This window comes from Sinocyclocheilus anshuiensis, unplaced genomic scaffold (genome assembly GCF_001515605.1).
Source record: "Sinocyclocheilus anshuiensis isolate Anshui unplaced genomic scaffold, SAMN03320099.WGS_v1.1 scaffold112, whole genome shotgun sequence".
NCBI classification, from domain to species: Eukaryota; Metazoa; Chordata; class Actinopteri; order Cypriniformes; family Cyprinidae; genus Sinocyclocheilus; species Sinocyclocheilus anshuiensis.
Window position 1 is genome coordinate 2,970,225 of NW_015557175.1, and position 26,104 is coordinate 2,996,328.

General features: G+C 37.7%; 1 pseudogene; it reads left to right on the top strand.

Annotated features, from left to right (window-relative positions):
* Positions 1–21,298, top strand: part of LOC107678449 (transcription factor 7-like 1-B) — a 73,453-nt pseudogene extending 52,155 nt beyond the window's left edge.
* Positions 21,299–26,104: the final 4,806 nt, after the last annotated feature.

A 26,104-nucleotide genomic window follows, 5' to 3' on the forward strand; every position in this document is an offset into this window, starting at 1 on the left:
ATATCTCATAATTCTGACTTTTCTCAGAATTCTGTGTTTATATCTCACAATTCTGTTTTTATTTCTGTTTATATCTCATAATTTTGTGTTTGTCTCACAATTCTGACTTTTCTCAGAATTCTGCGTTTATATCTCATAATTCTGTTTATATCTCATAATTTTGTGTTTGTCTCACAATTCTGACTTTTCTCAGAATTCTGCGTTTATATCTCATAATTCTGTTTATATCTCATAATTTTGTGTTTGTCTCACAATTCTGACTTTTCTCAGAACTCTGCGTTTATATCTCACAATTCTGTTTATATCTCATAATTCTGCATCTATATCTCATAATTCTGACTTTTCTCAGAATTCTGCTTTATATATCATATTTCTGTTTATATCTCATAATTCTGCATTAAATCTCATTCTGACTTTTCTCAGAATTTTGCTTTATATCTCACAATTCTGCTATTATCTCAGAACACTGCATTTATATCTCACAATTCTGTTTATATCTCATAATTATGTTTATATCTCACAATTCGGACTTTTCTTCTCAGAGTGTTGAGTTTATATCTCACAATTTGGTCAGAATTGGAAAAAGTCAGAATTACCTTTTTAAAAATCCCATGGCAGAAACAAGCTATAAAAACCTATTAGGCTTTTGTTCATGTTCAGAACACAAATTTACATTTTTAATATTCTATAATTTGTATACATCTATTGACAGTCCGCTCAACCAAAATTTTAAAGCTTCAAAATGCACATAAAGCCATCACAGTTAATAAAACAGATTATTGGAGTATGTTTTACAAGGAAATACTACTTCAGTCTTTCTACTTAATAATTTCATGTTGAATTCAGTCTGTTACTTGCCATTTCTTAGAAATTTCTAGCAAATTTCACAAAAGAGTAAAGTAAATCTTGCACCACATTTTTTGGGCACATAAATGCATATTAATCTAGCATTTTCTTGCTGACTTTGCAGGGATAATTCACCCAAAAATGAAAAGTCTGGCGCAAACGAGTGTTGTGCCATTTTTGTGGTGCTCAGACAGGCAACATGGGTTTGAGTCCATCGTGCATCATTTCCTGATTCTGTTCACCCAACATTTTATGTTCTCTCTTTACAATCCCAGTCAAAATTAAAGTGGAAATACATTTGACCTCCAAATTCTAATAACTACAGAACAACAGAGTTGGATTAAACAAACTGGACAATCCGCTGTTAGTATTCATCCTTTATTTAATTCCCAATCCCACATCCTCCCATAAACACACTCGCACACTGGCTTTGTCAGATTGAGCCCATAAGGTTGCTATGCTAATGTGTTATTCTGTTCACTCCAGAACGTTCAATAATTCAGGAGACAGATTTGCTTTGGTGTTCTGCTGCACAACATTTTTTGGGCACATAAATGTAATCCATATAAATCGAGCATTTTCTTCACAATGACTTTGTTGAACAGATTAATTTATGCTTTTATTCATATGTAAACACTGATCAACACACAAGCACAACAGATAAAGTAAATGGAATGTGCACATATTGGATGAGCTCTATGTACAGTGGGTACGGAAAGTATTCAGACCCCCTTCAATTTTTCACTCTTTGTTATATTGCAGCCATTTGCTAAAATCATTTAAGTTAATTTTTTTTCCTCATTAATGTACTGAATACTTTCCGTACCCACTGTATGTGCATTGATCAATGTTTATATGGATAAAAGCCTAAATGTAATACATTTAAAATAGTTTCACATAAAGTGTCTTTAGAATAAAATGCTTGATTGATGGATAACTTACAATGTCTATGAAATTTTTGAAAATGACCAATTTTGGTGTGGACTTTCAGTGGATATACAGAAATTATGAGAGAATATTTAATATCTCATTTTTTGTTCTGCAGATGAACAAATGTCTTCTGGGTTTGGAATGACAGAAATTTCATTTTTGGGTGAATTATCCCTGCAAAGTCAGCATGAAATCAAAAGTGATTCCGTGTGTTTTCTTACTGATCTTATAGTGAATGAATCATTTGTGCATGTTTTTTTTGACCTCTTAATATTTCATCAAAATATCATTGCTCAAATTGAAACTTGCTTTTCCTGTGATAAGCCACACTCGTTTTTGTTGACATATGCAAGACCACACTGAATTTAAGCAAATCATATTTTTTATAATCAGAGTAAAAAACATTCAGATGTTTTTCCCGTACCAAATCCCTGATGCGTTTTCAATAGTGGTGTCAGGTCATCTTTATTGACACACATAAAGGCTACCTGAGTTTGTACTGATTTGTGTGATTGATGTGAATGGCCATGCAAAGCATTTGTTGGCAATGTTGTTTGGTGTGCACTGAGAACAGTGTTTATGAAGCCTAGTGTTTGCAACCTACAATGTATTTTCTGAACAAAAATTATTCATTGTCTTCATGGTCACTTATAATCAAGCGATTCTGGTTGCCTGTCGGTACATTACAAGGAATGAAAGCTGTTTTGCCATAGTGATTCTTGCTCAAACCAGAATGTGTGGTTCATCTGTGCCACTCCTTAGTGCACAGTGATGGCTGTTGGATAAGAGCGAGCTTCCCTGTTGGGCAGATCTGTGTGAATTCCAGTCAGGCTGGTTGGAGGTCAGGAGGTTTGCAGGATGGTAGTTTGTCCTCAGCAGACCTGTGTGGTTTGATTCACCTCTGGTTAGATGATGAGAGGTGATAAATTTAACCAGAGCATTACATTCTTGCTGTGGTGGAGCATGCAAATGTATGTGTGTGTGTGTGTGTGTGTGTGTGTGTGTGTGTGTGTGTGTGTGTGTGTGTGTGTGTGTGTGTGTGTGTGTGTGTGTGTGTGTGTGTGTGTGTGTGTGTGTGTGTGTGTGTGTGTGTGTGTGTGTGTGTGTGTGTGTGTGTGTGTGTGTGTGTGTGTGTGTGTGTGTGTGTGTGTGTGCGCGAGAATGTGCCAGAATGAAACATGCAAACACACAACATGAGGAACCTCAGATGGTGCGTCAGGCAGACTGACCCATACTAAACTGGTTTAAATGCAGAGTAGGTGAAAGATTGACTTTTCTGCACGCAGGTATGATCTTCAAACATTGGTAATGTCTCAAAGCGTGATTAATTAGTGATATTTAATGTAAAAGTTATTGTAAAAAAAAATATAATGAACAAACATTATAAAGTAGATAATCCACATCAAATGTAAGAATAGAAAAGTGCTGTTTAATGTAAATTTTATTGTAAACAATTTTTTTAACAAACACTTTAAAATGGATAATCCACACTGAATTTAAGAATAGTGTTGTTTCATGTAAAATGTATTGTAAAAAAAATTGACAAACACCATTTTTTAGTGTTAATTTTTTACAATAAATTTTACATTGTTACATTTTATTCGATTTTTACAGTACATTTTACATTAAACAAAAGTCTGTTTAATGTAAAATGTATTGTAAAAAAAAAAAAGTAAACATAAAATGGATAACCCACATTGAATTTAAGAATAGAAATCGTGGGAAATAATCAAATTAAAAATTGTGTTTAAGTGAGATATTGTCTCAGAATATTTTTTTATTTGGAGTAACCAAATTGTGGATTATAATAGAAGTAATAGATTTTATAAAACCCAGGTATTTGGAAAAGTATTTACTTAGGTCGCTCTTTAAATTATAAATTTAATGGCATAATAGTCTTCATCGTTTTGTCTTTTTTTAATTTTTGTGAAAAGTTTTGCATAAAAGTGTTTGTGTGCTGTTTTTTTTTATTATTTTTTGCCAGATAGTGTTAAACAAATAATTTATTGAAATTTTCTTGTATAATACATTCTTTTTAATCATTCCATTCGTGTCAATTCTGTCCAAATACATTTTGAGGCCACTATATATGAAAATGCGAATCAGAGTCTCATGACATTGTAAACAATTAGATTTTTCTTTTATTTGATAAGAAATATGATTAAGTTGTATGACTAATCAAAGTAATACATTATTAAAGTTCTAGTTAGCAGTTATTCCCAGCCTTTAAAGAACAGTTCAGCTACTTAGCAGCTATTAGTGGATTTAATGACTGATTTGTTGCTCTTACTCAGTCTGAAATCTCCCTGTGACAGGGAGACATAATAAATTGTGGCATAATAAATACAGATGGATGGCTGACAATGTCATCATTGAGTCTTTGGCAGCCAGAGGGCATTCAGTTGGGTGTGTGTGTGTGTTTGTTTCAGTCTCCTCTATCCGGCTCAGACTCGCTTTGTCACAGTAACCCCTGAACTCTCTGTAACCTCTAAGCACACCATGAGATTGTCCTTAAAAAACACAGGGAGCCTTGTCTCACCACCCAGCTTGGCCATTAGGCCTTAATTGTATTTACTTAATATAATGTTCTAAAATGCATGCTCCCGCATTACGGGATCAGCAGAAAATGCAATGTGTAGACGGGGAATGGCAATCAAATTAGCTGTACTTGAACAGTGAGTATTGAGGATTTGATGAGAAAACACAGTCTTCCTTCCTGTGGCATTCCTCCGCCCGGATGCCCCTCTCTGGCCCTTTTTACGGCCGACAGCTGGAGTGAAGGGATTTGCTTAACCTTGGCGTTGGCTGGAGGATTGTTTGAGAACAACATCTGATCTTGAATGTCAGACTCGATGAGGGGAATTTGCGTCAGGGCGTGAAGAGGGTGACTGAAGGGTGAGCTCAGGTGTGTCTTTATTTAAGGCTTTTTATTTATGGAGGAGAGCGGCGCCGTGAATATGACCTGCAGGGAGCGAAAACTATCACCAAACAAGAAGTGTCCACAGCGTACCTGAAAAATATCACACGTGGATAATGTATGTGTTGATCGCAGGTTGATCATTAGACGTCTTTTTATTACTGAAATTGTTAGCTTATTCAGCCAATAAGAATAGCTTATTAAATGATTAAATAGCTTATTAAATTGTATGCGTTTCGGCCAATAAAAACCCACTTTAGAATATAACACACTGTCACAACTGTGGAAGGCCAAACTGTGGAAGCTCATGTCAGCGAAAGAAAGGAAGAAAAAAAAGAAAGAAAGAAGATAATTGTAAGGTATTTTTTTGTAATTGCGACTTTTTCCTTGTAATTGCAGAGATTTCTCACAGTTGCTACCTCATATCTCACAGTTTTGACTTTTTAGAATTGCACATTTATTTCTCATAATTGCGATTTTATCACAGTTGCAACTTTTTATCGGAATTGCAACAATTTCTCTCAGTTGCTACCTCATATCTCTTAATTGCAACTTACCCTCTAAGTTGCAACTTTATTTTCTCATAATTGCTACTTTATATCTCACAGTTGCAACGACTTCTTGGAATTGCAACAATTTCACATAATTGGTAAAATCATACTTGCGACTTTTTATCAGAATTGCAACTTTGCAACTTTATTTCTCACAATTGCTGCTGCTTATCTCATTTGCGAATATTCCTCGGAATTGCAACTTTATTTCTCATAATTGCTACTTCATATCTCACAGTTGTGACTTTTCCTCGGAATTGCAACTTTTTCTCACAATTGCTACTTATCTCAGTTTCGCGACTTTTACTCTGAATTGAGAACTATTTCTCGCAATTGAAATTTACAAGTACAATTACAGGAAACTGCCGTTATGAGAGATATTCACAGTTACACGAAAGTCACAATTACAGGAAACCATTGCAAAAAAAAACTTACATTTTTAATAACTTTCTTGTTTTTCATTTTTCATAATTGTGACTTAATATCGCATAATGAGACTTTTTCTGATTTTAAACTCACAATTACCACAATATTTTCTTTTGATCTGAGGAAGAAATGAGTGTTGTGCCATGTTTTATGGTGCTTAGACAGGCAACATGGGTTTGAGTCCTTCGTGCATCATTTCCTGATTCTGTTCACCCAACATTTTATGTTCTCTCTCGACAATCCCAGTCAATTAAAGTGGAAAATTTGACATTTGACCTCCAAATTGGACCTCCAACTGTACAAAACAACAGAGTTGGATTAAACAAACTGGACAATCCGCTGTTAGTATGCATGTGATAAGCTAGGTCAGTTGATTAAGTTAGCCTAGCGATGAGGCCTCAGATGGGAAAGCTTTGTGGCTGGAGGATTGGGATCCATATTGTACACAACCAACCACCGATTGTGTGGGAGTTTTCCAGTACAACACGGTGGAGAATTGTGACTCTAGAAGTAAGGAACAGCCGTACATTTCCATGATCCTCTGTCTGTCTTTCTTGCTCAGTTTCTCTCAAACTTTTGAGATTTTTGTTGCAGAAGGCAATGAAAAACCCAAAGTCCCCTGCACAAAAAGACATTGAGATGTCACTAGCATGTAAAAAATATATATATTTTGTGTTCAAATGGACCTGTTTTTGCATACTGAAGCCTTAGGTAGGGCCCTATGATTTCTACAATGCTCTTCACTACAGCCTGCCAAAATAAGAGTTCGCTTTAACTTGAAGTACTAAATAGAGTACTATTGTACAGTGGGATGTACCTCTCAGTGTATTGTTATTATTATTAAAACTGTATTTAAGGAACAATCACACATTTTTCTTCCATGTTTTAATTTTAACAGTAAACCTATATTGCTTAACCCTTTGTTTACCAAAAATGACAGAATTTGATTAAAAGATTAATTAAGTTGTTCATGTTATAGGGGGGAAAAAATGTAAATTTGAAACATGTAATCTGATTTCAATTAACAAGACTTTGTGAAAAAGAATTTGGGAAAAAATACAACTAATTTCATAGGGTCCTACTTAAGGATGGATTTAAACAACCGGGGTCATTCTGATGGTCTCTTATTAACATTCGTCCCATGGCCTAGTGCAGCGGTTCTCAATTCCAGTCCTCGCGTACCCCCGCTCTGCATGTTTTGCATGTCTCTCTTTGTTAACACACCTGATTCAGATCATCATCTCGTTAGAAGTGAGCTCCGTGCATGAACTGTGTTCCGATTGACATGGTCCCTACACAGTGTCCATTGCTCCCTACTCCCTGAGCAGGGGAAATCTGTTGAAGTTTACTTCACTTCGGAATATTCATTTACAGATTTGCGCTGCGCCGCTGCCTGCAGCGTCTTCACACACATACGAAACTTAGCTACTAGAGAAGCGTGAAGTGGGACATAATATACCTTATACAAATTATACAATTTAAATGCACGTCTCACACACTTAAATGCCCTATGTCTGGAACATATACGCTCCCTTCAAACTGGAATCATGGCGGAATATCCGGTAATGTCCACTTCGCAGGGCACTTGCAGTCAAATATAACAAACGTCTGAAGCAATAAGAGAAACATACAAAATGTGCAGAGCCGGGGTACGTGAGGACTGGAATTGAGAACCGCTGGCCTAGTGGTCTGTCACATTGAGCTATGAAGCGCATACAGGCCTTGCAGGTTCGAATCTGCCTCGTTTCCCCATCAAAAACTGACTAAAAAAATGACAATTCCAGAATCTATTGGTTATTTATCATTAGATATTTTTGTTTTCATTTCTGTAAGTGAATTTCTAGTTAATAGTTTAAAATTAATGTTCATTAAATCTCAGCAATTATACTTGCATTCACATTGTGTGTATTTTATTTGTGTGTGTAGCTGCCATAATACTAAAAATACTAAGTCTACCTAAGCTTTGTGTGTGTGTGTGTGTGTGTGTATGTGTGTGTGTGTGTCTCTAAATGCTGATGTCATGCTCTGCCCACTCTTACATCCGCTTCCTGCCTCAGTGACAAACAAGGCTCAGCTATCCCAGCATGCCATGCATTCTCCTTTTTTCTTTTTCTGCCCTATTTTTTTCCTTTCCTCCTCTTTTGAAAAGACTCCTCAAAGACTCAGAACCTCCCACTGGAAAGGAGAGAGCAGTCTCTCCTCTGCCCAGCCCAGCAGAGCCGTGCCCTCTTGGCCAGACTGTCACGGACCTCTGCCAGCTCCAGACCCACACCAACGCCATTTTGCTTTCCTTTCTGCAGCTCTGATTTCTCACGTTCTCTCACACTCGTGCTCTGTAGATAGTGAATACCAAAGCGCCCTCAACTTGGCAGTGTCTGCTGGGAAATAGTTGACAGCTTGTTAGTGAATTTTAAAAGTTGTTGGGTCTTTCAGTGCCACAGATTGACCGTCCCCACTGTAGTCTGCCCCCTGTTGACAGGATTTTGTTCAAGACATCAGAAAATAAGATATTAGATGTTAAATGAAGACATTTCATCAATTGATCAACTTGTTCCAAAGAAACAGCTTGTTTTCATCCGAATAACTTTCTCCACTTCTAAAGCTATTTTCCTTTTCCGCTGACTTACGGGATCTCTTATTTTACACTCTCTCTCACCCAAACACCTGTCATAATTTTTTTTTCTCATCCATTTAATTCCTGACTAATAAAGTCAAGTTCTACCCTCCTTTTTTTTCTTCTTTTATTGAATTTTGTTGCATTCGAAAGCATGTCATTAAGTCAAATGCATTTGTGACTTTAAAGGTGTAGTGTGTAATTTCTTATCTGGTACAATATTGGCCAATATTGTATAATTGTGTGCATTCATTGTTTTTACATTTAAATGACCTTTGTTGTCATTGAGTGAACTAGAGCAGTGGTTCTCAACCTTTTTGACTCCAAAGCTTCCACTGTGTAATCAAAGGCCCCATGATTTTTCCAGTTGTTCAGGATTTACTGGATAAGGCTTGCAACTTCTACCAAATAAAGTAATTTAAAGCTGTCATAATGAGAAAAATGTATATTGATATTGTATATTATAAAAATGTCCGTGGATTTTTAAGATGGACTTTTCCAGGTATAAAAATCTGACTTTTAAAGGGGTCATATGATGCTACATGCACTTTTACAAGTTGTTTGAACTGCAATGTGTATTGGCAGTGTGTGTACACAACCACCCTAAAATTATAAAAATCCACCTAGTGTTTTTTTTTTTTTTTATCTGCTCAAATATTTACCCCTTTCTCAAATCGAGCCAATCTCAGATGCCTGTCTGTGTGACGTCACACAGACAGGCCCCTCCCATGATAGTTTGATTGACAGTAGCGTTTCAGCACAGACTGAACTGGTGTCTTACCTTAGCTCCGCCCTGAGTGAGCTGTCATCAGTCCACCATTGTTTCACCGCTGGAGCAGATGTAGACAAGAATGCTCCTAAGTGATTGAGTTGTTCTGTTGTTGGATGTAATAATGAACATAGCAGTCGTCATTTACTCCTGACATCTGAGCCGCTGAAGACGCAGTGGATTACGTTTGATTTTGAAGAGAATGCGCCCCCGATCTACATAAATGCATCTGTTCGCGCGAATCATTCGTGATCCAGCTTCACCTACAGAAGTGTAAGGTTTTTTTTAATGAATCTTTGCAAATCGCCTTTCCTAATAATGTGCTAATTAGCAAGTTTTTATGATGAATGCGGCTAAAGTAAACAGTCCCTCGGAGAGCAGCTCGGAAGAGAGGGGCGGGGGCAGCAGAGCTCATTAACATTTAAAGGAAAATGCTACAAAACTGCGTGCTCTAAAAAGAGCTGTTTTTGACAGGGTAAGAAAGGTAACTGTTACAGACTTTTCATTAAGACCCTAAAGAATCATATCAACCTGTGGAAAATGGGCATCCTATGACCCCTTTAACCCAAAGTATTAAACGTCATAGCATAACCCACAAATTTGCTCTACAGACATGAACAAAACTCAAAAAATGAGGCTACCTCATATAATCAGGTTTTTCAAGACCGTGGGAATCCTGGTTGTTGAAAGCAGCTGTTGAGGTCGAGAATTAAAACGAGAAATATATATTTATTTATTTATTTTAATGTTTGTTTTTCTTATTTAAATCATTTTAAATGATCTGATACACTGAACCGCTGTTACACTGTTAAATACAATCTTTAGCAGATTTCAAAATTAAGATCCATTTGTTCATTCCATGTTGCCTAAATTAACAATTCATTTTATTTCCAATTGGTTGTATTTTTTCTACAATATTTTAGATATTAAAACTGACCATTTTATTAGTTTTAGGTTATGAAATAATATAATAAATAATAAATAATTATCCATTTCAATATTGAGGTTCCTTAATGTTTTTTTTTTTTTTTTAGGAAAACAAATGAAAAATAGCTTACTTGGTTATCTCTCCATATTACTCTGGGATATCAGTATTGTAACATCAATTGTAATCATTGTACTTTTAAAATAAACAACCAACGTAGCTTTTCTACACAACACCAAACCATTTCACCATTTTGAGCGTATTCAATGTTAATCTTTGCCACCACAGTGTCATGGAGGTTGCCAATAAAGGTTGAGATGGTTTATATGACGAGTGAGATGGTCTATATTTTCTTTCCTCACCTTATAAAGCAGTTCTGCTCACGCCCAAACTCCAGAATCACTTCGCTGTGGTTTCAGCAATGTTTTCAGGGTGATGAAATATTGATGTAGTCATTCCTCAGTCCTACAGATGTGCTGCCCGAACCACAACATCTCTCGCTCGCTTTTTGCTAAAAAACAGACAAATGTGAACTAGTTTGTGCAACTTCAGTCATTCATGGAGATTCGGGTTTCATTACACTAAACGAATGTCATAATGACATGCTCTACGTGTGCATCGTGCACTACTGATGTGTAATGCGCTGTGATTGTAGTGAAGGAGATGCTGTGTACACAGGGCTTTGGTGTGGCATTGGGTGTGAGGCTGAGCTCTCCCAGCATTCCTTGGTGCACGGCCAGATTGTTTCATGCTTGTCACACATGCATATAGATATATCTCCTCATATATATCCTCTCATACATAAGCAAATGTTGGACTCTTTTTACCCAAGAACCATTGTGGATTTACATCTGACACTCTTAATCTGCTAAACACATAAATGTAAATTCACAGCACAACTAATTAAGTTAAAACAATGGCAAGTGCCTTTCAAGTATTTCTCAATTAAGTCACGTTAAGTATCATTGCTTCAGATTCTCAATTATTCAAGACAAGTAAACAGGTCGGTAGTAAAATGAAGAGCTAATAAACTCATTACAAGCTATACAGCAAATAGCCTAAAAACAAAAAGAACAAAGATGCTAATTGAGTAAACAGTGCTTTGTGGGTATCTAGCTTGAGTCATTAATTTATAACACATACATTTATATGTAAAAAAGGCTAAACTAATCAAATGTAAAACAGAGTACAAGAGTGGGATTCTGGAGGTTAAAATACGTAGGGGAATTGATGATAATATATAATAATTTATAAGTTGTTAAAAACAAACACACTGTGAGCTATAAGGGTTGTTAGTCGACTGCATGTGCTTTTTTTTTTTTTTTTTAAACCATCAGCCCACATTATTAAATACTTGATTATTATTAATAACTGTGCTTTTTTTTTTTTTTTTAAACCATCAGCCCACATTATTAAATACTTGATTATTATTAATAACTGCGTTTAACAGCTGAATTTTTGGTAGAAAAACTAAATTTCCTGTGATTTAGCAAAGAAATGTCCACCAATCAGAGAACTCAATAGCACCCACACACACACACACACACACACACATATATATATATATATATATATGAAGAGTTCATTTGCAAAAACCGATAACACGTTTTTTTCTTTTTTATTACGCATTCCAAGTAATATCAAACTGCAGTTGGGTTGTTTTGATTAAGTAATAATAACTTAAACAAATACAGGTAATTTACTAAATTAAAGTTAATTAAAAGTATGTTGGTTTTTTTTACATATTAAAAGTTTATTTTATAGCAAAAGCAGATAACTCCAACAGTCGTTTTTGCCAAAAGCAGATAGCTCCACATTTCATGCTTTAGAGTTTAAAAAAACACTCGTTTAATCTTTGTAATCTCCTCAGATGACAATGTAGATGCCTGACAAACGTTGTTGTTGTTGTGATCATAAACTGTATGGATGTGATTACACGCAATACACAGAGCTTTTCCCTCACCATTGTAACGCGCTGCTTTTGCAAGGTTCCGTGAAAACGTTTCAGCTTTCCTTTTTCGCCCTGAAGAAGATATCACAGGTTCATTAAGTTCGTCGAAATTATCCATCCTCGATCACTTTTAGTCAGCTTTGACGAAACTCCTCTCAGCTAGCACGTCTTTTCAAAGTGAAAGTAGCCTTGTCACCTGACCTGAATACAGCGCGCTGATTCGCTAAAATGGACTTATCGGCTTCTGTTCAAAAACAACAAGGGCGCTTGTCGGCTTCTGCAGTAAAACGTGAACTCGCGATGCCTTGAAAATGGGCAAAACCGGCTTTTTTGACAAAACGTGTTTAGGGTTGAGATCTCGCTATATGTGGAGAATACAATTTTTTAAAGTGGCGTTTATCGGTTTTTGCAAATGAACTCTTCATATATAGGCAGGCAGGCTTTTATTTGTATTTTTTTTGATTGGGGGAAAAACAAGACGGCTGGAAAAGTGGACAGGCACTGTTGCACTCTAGAAAATTACTGAGTTAGTCTTGAATTATTGTATTACTTGCTATAATTATTCCTATTTCAAGCCGTTCAAACTCACTATCACTACGTGTAAGCAATTGTAATGCTTACACTATCAAACAAAACTCTTAAAAAGGGTTCATTTTGATTCCTAGTCGTTATAAAGAGTCTTGACCTGACTCTCTCTCTCGTTCTCTCTTTCAGTCTAATAAGGTCCCGGTGGTCCAGCATGCTCACATGCACCCCCTGACCCCCCTCATCACCTACAGCAGTGAACACTTTTCTCCAGGAACTCCACCAGCCCACCTCTCGCCGGAGATCCTGGACCCAAAGACAGGTATTATACACTCTACTTAGTTTTAACTGGACATTTTGTCTTTCGTCATGTGACTGACTGACTGACTGTGTTCCTCTGGTTCAGGTATTCCTCGGACCCCCCACCCCTCAGAGCTGTCCCCCTACTACCCCCTGTCCCCTGGGGCTGTGGGGCAGATCCCTCACCCATTAGGGTGGCTCGTCCCACAGTGAGTATCCCAAAGGTTCATAGATAAGACCCACACAGCCTGATTCATACTGATTCGCTCTGATTCACCCTCTCTCTCTGTGTGCATCTCAGGCAGGGTCAACCCATGTATCCCATCACTGCCGGGGGTTTCCGTCACCCTTACCCAGCTCTTGCCATGAACGCTTCCATGTCCAGGTGAGTTGTGTGTGGCTTACGGATGCGTTCTCCCATACTGTGTCATGTTTTGCACTACACTTTTACACACCACATTGACTCTTTTCACAGAGTGAAGTATTTCCATTTAAATTTAGCAGGATAAAATTAGCAAAGGTTATTTAAAGGTTAAAAGTCTTTTGATGAAATGGAAGTAGTGACAGATCGTTTATTCTCTATTGTGATGTACATCCAAGTGTAGCGAATTATCAAAAACAATGGTTTTGATTTAGTTTTATGCATCAGTTGTTGATTGGATTTGAGATTCTGGGGGCTTCATACAAAAACATAGGTCTATGAAGTAAGCTGGCTGGACAAAATAGTCAGTTATATTGCACGGTCCAAAAAGTAAGTGCAGTTGAATTGGTCACAGTAAGACTAATAACATGTGTTTAGAAAATAGATGGGGCGAGTTGTCATTTCATTGTTGTTCACAAACTAAAACCAAACCAGACAGTCAACATAGCAAGTACATTTAATTCATTAACATTAGTACTTATTTGTGTAATTACACTGTAACAATGTCGCCTTAAAACAAAGTTACCGTTTAATTTTCATTTGCTAGTTTGTTGAAAGCATCTGTAGTTTTTTTTAAGTTTTGTGAGAAATGCAGTATGTTAATTACAACATTTTTTGTTTTTTAGTGGTGTTGACAAGAATGAACTGCTCTCTTCTGACTGCCATAATCCATTTTTCTCTTAATTTTTCCTCTTTTGGGTGGTCAACAGGGATTTTTCTTTTAACATTTACTGTGGTCTTTACGCTATAATTTCCTAACCAAGAAACAGGCTTGGAAGAGTCTGTTTGGAGTTTATTTCACAATCATACACGCTCAAGATGAAACTGATCTGAATCGCTCTTGATTTAGTGGTAGCACTGGATTAAAATAAGAACGATCTGTACTGAGCTTCTCTTGTTGTGTGTGTGAGGGATTCCTGAATTATTCATAGAGAGTGATCAATAGTCCGTCCTCCTCCAGACCTTTACAACCGTTGTCAGTACAAGCGAGTTTCTCCATTAGCATTTGTGTGATACAGAAGGACTACACTTTCTGGAGCTGCTTTGAGAATAGACCTATTTAGTATGTTTGATTCAATCCCTCCTTCCATTTGGTCCTGAATTGAAAAGAAATATTTACTTTTACAGTAAAGACAGCCCATTTGATTTAACATTACTGAACTTTCTCAAGCAAAAAAGATCCATTGTATGTTGCCAATAGTGTAGAAATACAGCTCACACAGAAATCGCTTCTCACACAAAATTCCCAATCGCATGGATTCCTACTGAAATTGATTTTCCTTACAAAAACTAGCTGAACAACGGTAAATGTGAATTTCATATTTTCACTCTAAATTTTCCTTTTGAGGCTTTTCTAAGTGGTCTGCAGAACATCATGTGGAAACTTCACATGCAGTTAATGAAGTTTATTCCTGGTATACTTGTGCCGATGCCAGCCGAAATTAAGAGGGTTTTATTTTTCATTTAATAAAAGAGTCAAAGAGGAAGGGGGGAAACATTGGTCACTTTTTCTGGTTCTGGCTGATGACAGGCCTTCATTGATCGTTCACCTCACTAGAAGCTCTAGGCACTGGGATCAGAACCGTGTCCCATTCAGCCGGTTGTAGGAAGTGGTTTCCATGGAATTTGGTCTGGAGTGTTGCGCTTTTTTGCATTAACACAGTAACCCCACACTTCACCTGTAACAGGAGTGAATAAAGGAACTTTTCAGCGGGTACTTTATTTAGGCCGAATATGACATACGAATAGAAATAGGAGTGTGCTTTTGTCTAGACACAGCATAGTTCACCCCAAAAGATGAAAATTCTGTCATCATTTACTCACCCTCAAGTTGTTTCAAACCTGTATGAGTTTCTTACTTCTGTTGAACACGAGAAGATATTTTGAAGAATGTTGGTCACCAAACAGTTTCTGGTCCCCATTGACTTCCATAGTATTTTTTTCTCCATACTATGGAAATCAGTGGGTACCAGCAAAGGTTAGGTTACCAACATTCATCAAAATATCTTGTGTGCCACAGAAGAAAGAAACTTATACAGGTTGAGGGTGAGTAAATGATTCATTTTTGGGTGAACTACCTCTTTAAGACCTATCATTAAGTTTTTGAGTATTATTATGGGATGTTTGAGATATTTTGAGATGTTGAAGGGTTAAAGGTCAAGGTGTGCAAGCTGAACAGGTGTGTAAATGTAGTCGGAGTGATGGTTTAGTGGTTCGCACACATTGGGCCTTGGTGCTCATGTAGGAAATACAGATTCAATTCTAGCCAAATCCAAAATCCTGTAAGATTGGATGGGGAAGATGTGCTTTCTTTTATTTCAGAAGGCAGTAATGCTTATTCACCACTTTCTTTCTTTGCAGTTTGGTGTCCAGTCGCTTTTCTCCTCATATCGTTCCTCATCATCCTCACGGCCTTCATCAGACAGGTATCCCTCACCCAGCCATCGTCTCCCCGGCTATTAAACAAGAGCCCAATGGAGAACTCAGCCCAGCGGCTAATACGTAAGCACACACGCATACAACACACTTCCCTCCTTTTCGAAACTGACAAGTATCCTGTTTTATTACTAGCGGCTAATAGCATTAGCTGCACACTCTCACCTCCAATTGAGTTTATCACTGTTTTGTCTACAAGCTCGCCACCATTATACACACACTCCTCTATATCCGTTTTTCTCACTGTCACTCCTTCACACACACACACACACACACACACACACACACACACACCCAGTACATAGGCTGACCTACTTGTCGTGTGTGTTTGCAGAAAGTCTCCAGTCCCGACTAAGAAGGAGGAGGACAAGAAACCTCACATTAAGAAGCCCCTAAACGCCTTCATGCTCTATATGAAAGAGATGAGGGCCAAAGTGGTGGCCGAGTGCACGCTGAAAGAAAGTGCCGCCATCAACCAGATCCTCGGCCGCAGGGTGAGTGAACAGTTTAGTCCTCGTATGAACACACATTTTGAGTGAACCAGTCACAAGTGGTCAGAAACAAATGCTGGGGTAAATGAGGGTCCAAAATGTTTTGTGATCCAAAATCAGGATGTAGTCAAAAATACAAGTGATGTATAAACACTAATGTGTCCCACAACATCAGCATACTCGCCTATAAATCAACCATTGTGCTGTTGGTTCCTTAAATGATTCATTATTTCCTAACATATATATAGTCAAATTTTTACATACTTCGTTATACACTACTGTTTTTTTTTTTTTTTTTTTAAATTTTTTTTTTTTTTTTTTTAAAGAAACAGAAAAAAACTGTTTTATTCAACAAAGCTGCATGAAATTGACCAAAAATGACAGTAAATGCATTTATAATGTTACAAACGATTTATATTTCAAATAAATGCTGTTCTTTTGAACATTCTATTCAAGGAATACTGAGAAAAAAAATGTATCACAGTTTCCACAAAAATATGCAGCACAACTGATTGACAACATTGATAATAATAAGAAATGTTTCTTGAGCAGCAAATCAGAATATCAGAATGATTTCTGAAGGATCATGTGACACTGGGCAGGCGGAAGAAGAGGAAGAGAGATAATAAGACTGACTCAGCACCAGAGGGTGAGCGGGCACACACACACACACACACACACTCACACAGCCTTTTCTCTCTCGCCTTGTCCATTTCTAACCCCGCTCTCTCCTCCTTGCTAACATGCAGCTTATGAGGTCCAGTGCTAGCACAGGCAGGTACAGTATGTCTGCAGGCTTAGGGGCCGTTCACAAAGGATGTGTTCTTTTTTTTTTCTTCTATTGTTTAATTATTTGTCTATTTATACATGCAACAAATGGACGTCTTTGGCAGTTGCACCACGTCTTGCTATATTTTCATCATACTTCGCCATTAGCAATGAGAGGCCATGTCAGTTCAGTGAATCGGTGTCCGTTTTAAAACAATGGACCGATCTGATGAATGTGGGAGTGAGATATAAGCATACCAAGTGTCTATTGTGAGGGGTGTATGTTAGTGTGCCTTCTGTTCGATTCTGCCGCGCTCAGTTTAGCTATTTTTAAAGCACGAACGTGTCCTGTGTGAACGTCCTCTTAGACAGCCAGTGTCAGAACTGTAGAAGTCAGCTCACTCTTCATTGTGATCTCATCCACGACTACGTCCACCATTTGAGTACCGTGACGTCAATAAAATAACACAACACCATCTCCATTTTGTGTTCGGTATTGTATGGGTGAATCTCATTAAAAATGTCAAGAAGAACATGTCTAGGTCATATTTCACCCCAAAATCAAATTATATTTTGCATAAAGATAATGAAGCAACATGACAATAATGTACATTTCCCACCAGATTCGTATTAATGTAATGCCAAAAAATTATATACTGCATCAAATCTAAAGAGACCAGTCTTGTGATTTTTGGCCAAACCCATTTGAAAGAGAAAAAAAAAAACCATATCTCCTGACCACTAGGTGGTGCTGTGCCGAAACTGTGCAGGTACCCTTAGGTCATAATTATTATAACACACACCAAGTTTGGTTTGAATACGCTAAAGTATTGCAGAGATATAGCCTCACATACATTTTGGCGTGTTCTATCTCAATTGCATTGTCTGTAAATTTGCAACAAACAAATGTATAGTCAGCAGCTGAATATTTATTCAATGAAATCATAGCGTTTTGAAGTTTAATAGTCACATCGCAATTCTTGTCTTTCCATCTCCAAATTTAAGACCTCCTGAAATCATAATTAAGACTTTCTTGTACCATTTAAGAGTTTTTATGGCCTTAACCCTTTAACGCGTACGATCACACCGGTGTGATCAGTCTTGGCTGGTCCCTGAAGCGTACGATCACACCGGTGTGATCAGTCTTGGCTGGTCCCTGAAGCGTACGATCACACCGGTGTGATCAGTCTTGGCTGGTCCCTGAAGCGTACGATCACACCGGTGTGATCAGTCTTGGCTGGTCCCTGAAGCGTACGATCACACCGGTGTGATCAGTCTTGGCTGGTCCCTGAAGCATACGATCACACCAGTGTGATCACTCTAGGCTGGTCCCTGATGCATATATGATCACAATGTGATTAGAACGTTCAGTGCGTCACGTGATCAGCTGCTAAATTCAAATCTGCTTTCACGCTTTGGCTGGAACTGAGCAAGAGACAGACGCACTGAGCATTTGGGATATATCACAACTGTTCAGTGTTTTCAACCACATAATGTTTATTTTAGGTTTCAGACATTTAAATACACATAAGTACTAGCAAAACCATACATTTACAGTTTGTAAAATGCACGCTGATGTCTATGGAAATGGCAATAATCATCCTTAAAAATATAATCTGACGACATGTTTTTATTGACATCATATACAGATTGTGTAGGTAACTGTAAAGTTTACTCTGCTCTTCTCCCAGTTTACCAGAGACCTACTTTAACGTGTTTCGGGAGGAGAGGATGAATTTGCGTGTTGTAAATCCCACAGCTCGGATGCAGCGCGAACTAACATGGCGGCGCCCATCTTTTAAAATAACGGTCGCCTAAAAAAAACTCACGCTGGGGGCTCAGCTAGAATATTTTAAACTCACGTGCGAAAGGGTTAAATGTGATACAATTAAATTGAAGACTTTTTAAGGACCCACGGAAACCATAAGAACATAATTCAGTGCAAACATTTCTGTCATGAATTTGGCAAAAAAAATGTTGTTGACTATTCATTTTACCTTTGAAATTTGAGGCAAGTGCAACTCTGGCATTACCGGTGTATCTTTCATATTTCTTTGTGAGCAGTGGTGTAATGGCGATTTAAATTAAAGGGATACTCCACCCCAAAATGAACATTTTGTCATGAATCACTTACCCCCATGTCGTTCCAAACCTGTAAAAGCTTCGTTCGTCTTCGGAACACAATTTAAGATATTTTGGATGAAAACCGGGAGGCTTGTGACTGTCCCATAGACCGCCAAGTAACTTACACTGTCATGGTCCAGAAAAGTATGAAAGACATCGTCAAAATAGTTTATCTGCCATCAGTGGTTCAATCTGAATTTTATGAAGCGACGAGAATGGCCGTGACACAAGGATACATTTTCTACGTGTAGCTACATTTTGATTTGAACGAAAACAAAGCATCCGTGTGTCACGGCCGACACAGAAGAGCGTATGCTGCTCATATGGAGCGGATATTCTCCAAAATGGCGCTACGGTGATGTGAAGAGACACAGAGACGAATTGTTGAATAAAGTCATTATTTTTGTTTTCTTCACGTACAAAAAGTATTCTCGTCGCTTCATAACGTTACGGTTGAACCACTGATGGCAGATGGACTATTCTGACAATGCTTTTCATACTTTTCTGGACCTTGACAGTGTAATTTACTTGGCAGTCTATGGGACAGGGAGAATATCCACTGAACGCAAGCAGCATACGCTCTTCTGTGTCGGCCGTGACACAAGGATACATTTTCTACGTGTATCTACATTTTGATTTGAACGAAAACAAAGCATCCGTGTGTCACGGCCGACACAGAAGAGCGTATGCTGCTCATATGGGGGTGTAAGTGATTAATGACAAAATTTTCATTTTGGGGTGGAGTATCCCTTTAAAATCTTTCATTACAGCATTTCCAAACAATCCAAACATATGGGTATCCTTTTGAACTCGGTAAAATGATAATCTGTTTACCACCTTGACTGGAAAGTACGATTTTCATTTTCAGTTTTTCATTTATTTTTGCTAATGTTAGTGAATGTTCACATTCGAGTGCTCTTCCTGCTACGCTGAAATTAATACGGGGAGTGGCTGGAAACTATAGTGACCTCTCCTGGTTGGAGTTAGTATTAACATCATGAACTGAATGCAATCTTTCAGTGACTTTTCCAACGTTTCAGAACTGATCATCCGAGTCTAATATGATCGAGCGGGCCGTACTAAAAGACACTGCTCGGGCCGCCAGTTGCCCATCCCTGCCTTAAAATATTCAGATGCATTGCGGCAATGAGAATTTGGTGGGAAAAAGTGCTTAATTGTCCCGAAAATATCTCAGTGGATCTAAAAATAATACAAAGTGGCTCTAATAATAAGATTAAAAAAAACATTTCTTGATTTGTGATGAATTTTTAAAAATCGCAGTTGAGGTTTCTGTAAGTGTATCCCTGTTTCTGGTAAATGTGTTCTCATCTCTGCTGTTGTTTAACAAATATGTTAACTCTGAACGGTTAGAAATCCTCACCATTCATATTGTGTGACTTCCGTCCCCTTTCAGATTTCTCGGCACGGAATAAGAAGCCGTGTGTGCAGTACCTCCCTCAGGAGAAGATGATTGACAGCCCGGCCTCCTCTCACGGCAGCATGCTGGACTCTCCAGCCACACCCTCCGCAGCCCTGGCCTCGCCCGCCGCTCCCGCCCCCACTCACTCTGAGCAGGCCCAGCCGCTGTCACTCACCACCAAACCCGACCGCCACCATCACTTCCCTCTGCTCTCCAAACCCTCCTCCTCATCATCATCATCATCCTCCTCTTCCTCCTCCTCTCAGCCCAGCATCTCTCTGCCAAGCAGCTCCTCAGGCAGTCAGTCAACTCCGCCTCTTCTATCTCGGCCACTCCCCTTGGCTTCCCTGCATGCCTCTCTCTTGGCCCCGCCTTCGCCGTTCCATCAGGCCGCTCTTCACTCCCATCATGCTTGGTTCCAGTCCCAGCCGCTCTCTTTGGTAACCAAATCAGCTGACTGACTCTTCAAAAGCAATTCTCTCTTAATGTCTTTTACATAATGCTGTATATTGCTTTTTACCTTTTGGAGAAATAGATGTCAGGTTAACTTTTTTGATAAGTGAAAAGGAAATAAATATTATTGGTCAATATTTGATCATCTGCTTTTCTGTGTCTGTTTAAAACAATGTATTTTTTGTAATGTCTACTTTGGAACTGGTTTCTTATTTGATGCATTTATTCCGTAAACTTGTATAAATAATACATGTATTAAAAACCTTTTAAAAGACAAGAAAAAAAACTTTAAGCTTGCCTGTAATTAATGGTAGTTTTGGAGTTTAATTCATAGTACTGGCAATTTATTAGACCTCTTTGCAATGGCCCCTCTACCCCAGTTTTGAAGTGTGTGAACTTGTTAAATAAAACTTGTAAATTGTTTCTAAAAATGAATGTTATTGTGTTCTTGGGGTCCATTTTTAATTAATTGGTTATGTCATTATTATTATTATTTTTGTAAATGTTATGTGTTTAACCCTTTTTTCTATCAATAAATATTAAATAAAATCTGAAATAATTTATTTAAAAATGGTTGAAAATGTAGCCTGAGTTTAGCTATCAATTAGTAAGGGTGAGCTAGTTTGAGATCAAATGCTGATTATGTAATAATTAATAAACATTTATTGTCCATAAATGAAATAAAAATACACAAGCACTTAAAAGTTTGGCATCAAATCGGATTTTTTAAATGTTTTTGAAAGTAAAAACGGTAATATTGAGAATTTTTTTACAATTTAAAATAACTTTTCTTTTTTAATATATTTTTAAAATGTAATTTTTTCCTGTGATCAAAGCTGAATTTTCAGCATCTTCAGTGTAACATAATCCTTCAGAAATCAGTATAATTTGCTGATTTGATGTTCCGGAAACATTTCTGATTATCAATGTTGAAAACAGTTGTGGTGCAAAATATTTTTGGAAAAGATGTAATACGTTTTTATAAGAATCTTTGATGCAGCCAACATTTCAGTTTGTCTAAAAATGTAGGTTAATTGTCTGCTCACCATAATTAATCATGTTTTGTTGTATGCGAAATGTGGGAGACTGCTGAATATTGTTTTGGTAATTTAAATGTTAATTTAAAATACTATTAACTGAATATCAGTTCAACGCCATTGAATGGTTTTAAATGTGGGATACAGTCGAAAGGACGTCAAAACTTTCCAAATAGACAGGCCAAAAAAATTAATAAATAACATTTTGATGTGTTATGGCTTTTTAGTTCATTAGATAATTAAAAAAAAAAATGTGATTAGTTCTAACAATTGAAATTTGTAAGGCTCCAAATAAGATTCTAATAAGATGAATTTCTTCCAATAAGTCAGGGAACAAGTAGGCTACATTGTTTTGCACAAATGTATTCGTGGGAAACGCCACAATGTTAGCCTACCTCAAGATGCAGGGATTTTGTAATACTCCTCTAAAAACAACATCTAGAGCACAAAATGATAGCATAATAATCTTCTCGAGAAACCCTGCTGCTATAAGAGGAATTAGAGTTAAATCTTTAATAGGTGGAATTTAGGCAAACCGCACTGGAAAATAAACATGAGCCAGAGCAACACAAAATTCTGCCAAAAATAAACACGGGTTTAAAAAAAAAAAAATAAGACATCTGTTCCTTCCTGGAATGCAAAGTCCCAAAACAATGACAAAAAGCAGGTCAAACCCTGCCTTCTCTTTTCCTCTCACTTCTCGCGTTGCGTCTTTATCTGTGGCTTGGCGAGCTGCCGCTGGCGCTGTAATTAAGTGTGTGGTAATAGGATGGAGCTCCAGGGAGCTCATTAGGCTTTTCAATTAGTGAAAAATACACAACGTAGAGTCCTCTGCTTTTTAGGGACTTTAGAAACGGGCAGAGATGCCAAGAACGGTTCAGCTGAGAAACGGGGCGGAGGAGACCCCCTCCACAGACCTCCCTATTCCTGACGGGTGTCCGAGCCTCCAAAAACCGCCGTGTCTGTGTGCTGAGACCCTGATTAGACCCTGACACTTAAATCGCCAAGTCCAAGGAATCCCGCTCATAAAATTGACATTTCAACAAACGCGAGGCCTCAGAGTCAGGGACGCACAATACCGACCGTGGTCCCAAAATTAAGCTTGCTCGCGAATTACGTTACACCAACTACGTGAATTATATATTTTCAGTTCAAAATAGAGAAATTAGACATTTATCTGTATCCCTGATTAATGCTGTTGGCCGTTTAACGCTTTTCTCGTAAAACAGCTGTCAAGAAATTCTCTGTCAGCAGCCTCAGTGAACCAGGGTTGCCAGGTTTGCGTAACAAAATTAGCTCAATAGCAGCCCAATGCCCATATACCAAATATCAAACTCAAAATATATTTCCATACCTAAAATAAACATTTTACAGTCACTGTTATGCAAATTGAACACAGCTCAAAGGCCCCCATACCAGTAGCCCTCCTTCACAAAACGTACTATCTTGCACAGTTTTATCGCTAGCGGAATATGAAATATTTCAACACTAAAAAATGCTGGGTTGTTTCAACCCAACTTTGGGTCAAAAATGTAATTTAAAAATGTAACCCAACGGTTGGGTTAGTCCATATTTGACCCAAAGTTGGGTTGAAACAACCCAGCATTTTTTTTAGAGCAAATGCAAGCATTTCAGTCAAATATAATGTATGCAATATGTCAAACCTGTAACCAGCAGAGAGAAATCAACATGAGGCATCAGTTTAAAAGTAGCCCAAAACTGTGGACTTGGCAACCCTGCTATGATTTGACTGGTCATCTCAATCATTATCTTATCTCCAATTTAGAATTTTTTTCTGAGAATTCTGAGTTTACATCTTGCAGTTCTGTTTTTTTTTTCTGCCACAGAATAAAAATTTAAAAGGTAATTGCGATTTTTTATTTATTTATTTCCAAATTCTGACTTTTTTCTCACAATTTGGTATTTTTGAGTTTATATCTCACAATTTTTATTCTGAATTCTGAGTTTACATTTCGCAATTCTGACTGTTCTTGAAATTCTGAGTTTATATCTTGCAATTCAGTTTTTCCCCCTACCACAGAATGAAAAATAAAAAAATGCAATTGCAACTTCTGACTTGTTTCTCAGAATCCTGATTTTACGTCTCACAATTTTGACTTTTTCCTCAATGGGTTTATATCTTGCAATTCAATTTTTTCCACCATAGAATAATAATAAGAAGAAGATAATTGCGAATTCTGATTTCAGATTGCAATTGTCAGTCTTTATCTCACAATTCTGACATTGTGAGATAAAAAGTTGTGATAATTTTTTTTTTTATCCTTTTTTTTTTTTTTACATTGCAGCACCAAACTTGACTTAATAATATGCAGTTATTTCACAATTTCTGTTATATACACCTTGGGGGGGATAAACAAGACCTCAACGGCGGTATACAGCCACGCTCCCATGAACATATCTGTGTGTGTTCACTGCAATAATGTTCCATAATAAGATTCCGAGCCGCTCCATCCAGAGCTGTAAACGACACACCTCACACTGCCAGCAACAGCCAATCAAGTCAAGTATGAGGAAGTGCAAGGCATCATTATCACTAATTGCTTAATGATGTCTTACAGTGTGTGCTGGTTCCCATATGATTCAACTATGAGCGGTTTTAACAGCATACGGTTGCACTGCCCCCTCCGCCGCGTGTGCGAGTGTGTGTGTGTGTGTGTGTGTGTGTGTGTGTGTGAGCATGCAGACAGACAGGTTGACACACGTTGAGTGCTCATTTCCCTCTCTGCCCTCAGGTGAGGTACAGACCTGTCAGTCACACGCACACACATGCACACAAAAGCTTATATTTTATTTTGCTCGGCAGTCATTAGAGAAGCGAGAAATATGCCTTGCATCATCCCGGGCCCTGCAATGCTCTCTGGGGCCCCGTGTGTCTCTGTGTGTACCCTTAGCTCTAGACCCATCAACCAAATTAAAGGTAATGAGTTGTCAGACAACAGAGAAAGCCTAAGGATTGCGTCTTTAATAATCAGATGCGGCTGGCAGGAGACAGCAGGAGACCTTCCTCTTTAAATGTGTGTACTGAACAAAGAAGTGTGCGCTGAACTCTCTCTCTCATAAGAGACATCTGTCTGCTCCTCACAAGGTCAGAATTAGTATGTTAATTCAGCTCATTAGAGCGCACTGGCCCCTGGCCAAGCGTCTGCCGGTGGGCCCGGCTTTGATCTTGAATTCGTGCCAGGTTCGGCCTTTGATGTGTCTGAATCACTTGACATTGTGTTTACATTCCTCTACTCCGACAATCAATATTAAGACAAAAGAATACATAAATCAGCTTGAGTGCAAAGCCAAATTAATAGACCACGGCCTGATTGTCAGCCTCTGAAAGAGGAGGAACAACGTCATTTTCAGTTCGCTGGTTAACTGACCAGTCGATTCAGATGTGGTTGTTGCGGATGTAAGAATCTGAGACGGATTTGTGATTGATGAAAACGGTTGTATTGTGTCATGACAGGAACTGAAGACCGAACATGAATAAGACTTCAGGTTCTGTAGCCTTTCATGGCTTCATCAATAATGTTCTATAAAGCGAAGCTGAAAACATGACTCTATTTCAGGACTGAATGCTTGAACTTGACGATTCATAGAAACGGTGCACAGGAAGAGTAATGTCAAGTTCACAGACAGTTTATATCTAGTCTTTATTCAGCTCAGAGCCGTGGTGTGGATTCAGAAGAGACCTCCAAAACACTCATTTTCTTTCTTCATATGAATAAAGTAAGAAGTTTAAAATTTTAATGATTTTAGATAAATACATCAAACCTCTCTTATTTGAGTTCATTCTCGTGAGTTGCATCCTGGGATGCTTTTTACACAATATTGAAAGATATATGATAACATGTATGCTGCACGCTTGCAGACTCACTTGTTTAAAACAAATATGTATAATAACAAATTACATTGCATACATTTAAGCTGAAGCCTTATCACAAGTATTTAAAATTCAGTCGAGTGTGTTCAAACATTTGACTGCTAGTGTATATGAACTATATATAATAAGAATCTACATCTATTATCAGTATAATGGGGTTTCAGATTTTTACAAAATTTAATTTTAGACCTGTCAATGTGTTAACACACACGCACACAAAAATCAGTCAATCATTTTATAGCACTGCTTTAGAACAATATTTACAGTGAAAAACACTTTACAAATAAATCTGAATCAGTGTTATTTTA